The sequence below is a fragment of the Lutra lutra genome, chromosome 3 (assembly GCF_902655055.1).
Source record: "Lutra lutra chromosome 3, mLutLut1.2, whole genome shotgun sequence".
NCBI classification, from domain to species: Eukaryota; Metazoa; Chordata; class Mammalia; order Carnivora; family Mustelidae; genus Lutra; species Lutra lutra.
Window position 1 is genome coordinate 32,314,846 of NC_062280.1, and position 4,489 is coordinate 32,319,334.

Consider the following 4,489-nt stretch of genomic DNA (forward strand, 5'->3'; position numbering starts at 1 on the left):
GCCCACTGAGGGACAACTTTCCTAGGCATTGCGTGCTCTGTAGCTCCCCACCGGTCCAGGGGCTTTATGAGGTCTGCAGCTCCTTTTCCCCTCGGCCCAGTTCTTCCCACAAGCTTTCACCACGATTGATCCCCAGTAAACATCTCGAACCCCAACCTTCATTTCAGTATCTGCTTCTGGAAAACCCATCCTGTGATAAGTATCATGAGGTTACATTCTGACTGGCCTATTTGAAGTAAGAAGAAACCTTCAACTTGCAAACTACTTTTTAATCCATTACAAAACAAAAACAAAAACAGACGTAGGACTCCTCTTCCTTTGAAAAAATAAGATATTGTGACACCTGAAACTAACATAACTCTGTATATTAATTATACAGGGATTTTTTTCTTAATTTAAAAATAAGGATATCACATTGAAAAATTCTAAACTGTGTATTTACACAATAATATAAAAAATTTTTTAAAGTGCAGATTTCTGGAATGATACAGAGAAGATAAGCATGGCCCTTGTGGTAGCAGACACGCAAATTCATGAAGCCTTCCCTATTTAATAAATAAATAAACAAAGTGCAGTTTCCCCCACCTCCATTCTCTTTATTGCCTCTCTTAGGAATCAGAGTGAAATATTTTCTTTGATTTTTGCCAAACTTTGAGGACCATGTAAATTCACAAGAAGTTGTGGGGGACGGGTGCCTGGGTGGCTCAGTGGATTAAAGCCTCTGCCTTCAGCTCAGGTCATGATCTCAGGGTCCTGGGATCGAGCCCCACATCGGGCTCTCTGCTCAACGGGGAGCCTGTTTCCTCCTCTCTCTCTGCCTGCCTCTCTGCCTGCTTGTGATCTCTGTCTGTCCAATAAATAAATAAAATCTTAAAAAAAAAAAAGTTGTGGGGGGAGAAAGATCTAGTTTAATTAAATATTTGGGTAGGGAGGAGCCATTGTCTTTATCATATGTTTTCAATCAAAAATTTTAAAAATTAAAATCAGGGGGCACCTGGGTGGCTCAGTCAGTTAGGCGTCTGCTTTTGGCTCATGTCATATAGGATCAAGCCCCACATGGGGCTCCCTGCTCAGTGGAGAGTCTGCTTCTCCTTCTCCTTCTGCCATTTCCCCGGCTTGGGCTCTCTTGCTCTATCTCTCTGTCAAGTAAATAAATAATTTTTTTTTTAAATAAAAAGATGAAACTCAACATTGAAACTGTTTGGAAAATGGTATTATTTTTCATTCACAAAGGCATATCCGTATCTCAAAACATATCTACAGGGGTGCCTGGGTGGCTCAGTGGGTTAAAGCCTCTGCCTTCAGCTCAGGTCATGGTCCCGGAGGCCTGGAATCGAGCCCCACATTGGGCTCTCTGCTCGCCAGGGAGCCTGCTTCCCAACCCTCCCCCTGCCTCTCTGCCTACTTGTGATCTCTGTCAAGTAAATAAATAAAATCTTTTAAAAAAAGCATATCTACATGATTTTGAACCTCAGTTTTATTTCATTACAGCTGTGGAGAGTAGGTACTTAGTAGAGGCCTAGAGTTTTTAGAGTCCCTGTTAAATTATTTTCTGTAAATGGAGTAAAATACCATAATTTAGACTTTTAAAATGTATTTTTTTAATCCAAGCCGTAGAGCACATAGCTAAAAAATTCAAGCAGCTCAGAACAACTTATAATGAAAAAAGACCCTACATCGGTGCTCCTCACTCCCAGCCTAAGCTCTCCCAAAGCAGCCACTGTTAATCATTTATGCTGTAAGTTCTGTTAGTGGTTACCTAATGCATCTCTAAATTACATTCTTACATCGCCACTTCTTGATCTGTCAACTTTGGATATTAAATATTGATTTTCTGCTATTGTGGGTGAGGATTTAAGTTCCTGCATTGTTCCAATTTGTATATTTGTATTTCTATTTTTAGCTTCTTTGTAACGGTAAATAATATGCTAAAAACTATGTCTTATTCCATTGGTTTTCAAAGGCTCTCATGATTGCTCCTTTTATGATGAGAATATTAACACCCTTGCCCTTTCTTCCACATTTCTTCCCCCCCAACCTCTGTTCACTGTTTTTTAACCTTTATGATATCAGTGTTGATAAATTTATGTTCTGTTGTAATCATAATTAATTTTGTCTATAGGTTGCTTCTATGTGTTGAAATAGAAAAAAAATACTGTTTACTCTTAGAAGTCATGAGTGGTTTATCACAGAGCCCTGTCATGTGCTTTGAACATACCTCTTTGTGGTTTCGTTGTCATGAAACTTGAACCTCCCCAAATGTTCTAGGCATCAAGGTCGAATGTCTTCTTTCTTTATATCCTGTTCAGAACCACACTCCAGTTTGGTAGCTGTATATTTGAATTGTGATTTTTTTTTTTAAGAATTTATTTGAGAGAGTGAGAGCACAAGCAGTGGGAGCAGCAGGTAGAGAGAGAGGGAGAGGCAGACTCCCCACTGAGCAGGGGGCCAGACACACCTTGATCCCAGGACCCTAATATCATGACCTGAGCAGAAAACAGACACTTAACCAACTGAGCCATGCAGGCGCCCCTGAATTGTGAATTTTAATTGACTTCTTTCCCTACTTTCTGATTGCTTTCTCTCTTATTCTTGTTGGTGAATGGAAAATAATGGAACTTATTCGCTGTTATTTGCGTATCTTATTGATTCTGTTGATTGAATTTTTTCTCCTCCTTCTCCCTTCTCTTGGAGAGTGTCCCCTTGGAGTGGTCTGGTTTCACATTCTAACATGGACTGATTTTTTTTTTTTTCTTTCAGAATAGCTGCTCAAGGGTCACCTTGAAGTATGCTTTCATTAGATGCCTGGTTAGTGACATGGTTTCCTGGATCTTCATCATCCTCTGTCTGGGTGTTCACTTTCAGGTAACTTCTTCAGAAATAGTGCGATCTAAACTCTGAGTTCTTGCATCTCATAAAAGGAAAATGACCATTTCCCGTTCGCACTTGATAGAGTTTGTATGGCACCCTTGATTCAAAACTATTTTTCCTCAGAAATTAGCTGCTGAGAAAGCAGCTATTTTTCCCTGTGGGTGACCTGTTGTTGCTCTCTGGAAAATCTAGAATATTCTTTTATTCTTGGTGTCCCCAGATTTCACAGTGATATATCAGAGTCTGGGTCTTTAAAAATTAGGACATATTTAAGACATGAAGGGACATAAAGAATAATATAATGGAAATAAAACTTCAGATATTCCCTTTTTCATTTAGTCTCCTTGGCTCACGAAGCTCCCCCTTATTAGATTTTTTATTAGTGGAATGGATTGATCCTCTGTGTCTTTTTTCCTCCTATTATCTGTTTCTTTGAGGTTTTGTTTTTATTGTTATTTCCTTGGGAGGGGAATCCTTTGACTCTATCTTCCAATTATTCCTTTGATTTTCAATTGTTTTTAAAATTATTATTTTTTAATTATTTAAGTTATTTAAATCATTACCAGATTTTCTTGTTTCAAAGAGCTGGTTCTTGTTTCCTTTTTTAGACTGAGATATAATTGATATATAATGCTACACTAGTTTACAGTGTACCACAGAATGATTTGACATATATATGCATTCTGGAATGAGCACCATGATAAGTTCAGTTAACATCTATCACTGCATACTTATAATTTTTTTTCTTGTGATGATCTCTTTAAAGATTGACTCTCTTAGCAACTTGCAAATTACACAATACGATGTTGTAAACTATAGTCACCGTGCTATATATTACATACCCCAGGCCTTAGCCTATGACCTGAAGTTTCGTTCTTGCTTTCTGAGGGTCCCCTTATGTAAGTACTTCCTATGAGTACTATGTCTTTTGTTGTTTTAAGATTTTATTTATTTAAAGGAGAGAGAGAGAGAGAATGTGCTGAGGGAGGGGCAAAGGAGAGAGAGAAGCAGACTCCCACTGAGCAGGGAGCCCCATGTAGGAATCAATCCCAGGACCCCAAAATCAGGACCTGCACTGAAGTCAGACACTTAACTGACTGTGCCACCCAGACACCCCCATCCCTATATTTTTAGCTCCTCTCTCATACATGTCTGTCATACCTGAACCCAAAACCACCCTGAAGCTGTGTTGAGAATGGTTCCCTTCTCCACCGCAGCTACCTCCCAGAATATTCTAAACTGCCACCTCCTCAGCTATTAAACTTCTATCTGTTGCTGTCTTTCTTCCAGAAATTTGCTTAACTCTCTCATCTGCAAGGTCACCCTCTGAATAGCTCGCTTTTATTCCTGTTTTTATTCCTGTACTATTATTTTAATGGGATTTCCACAGAGAAGAGAATCAAAAATTCGTGCTCTGCATGTAGCTGCCATGGTGAATCAAAAAAAAAAAAAAAAAAAAAGTAAGGACTTTCCATTCTGTCCTCATTTAAAAACTTATAGATGTGTAGAAAAGCTAGGAAGTTTATGGCACGTTTCACCTGAAGGACTGTATAAAGATAAACTTCCACAGTGTTTGAATATAAAACAATTAAGTTCTCATTAGGAATGAGAACTCCTT

The 4,489-nt window shown here is 38.7% G+C and overlaps 1 non-coding gene across 1 annotated transcript; it reads left to right on the forward strand.

Annotated features, from left to right (window-relative positions):
* The first annotated feature begins 451 nt into the window (after positions 1-451).
* Positions 452-553, forward strand: LOC125096634 (U6 spliceosomal RNA). Its single transcript, XR_007126304.1, has one exon. It is a non-coding gene; the product is annotated as a U6 spliceosomal RNA (small nuclear RNA).
* Positions 554-4,489: the final 3,936 nt, after the last annotated feature.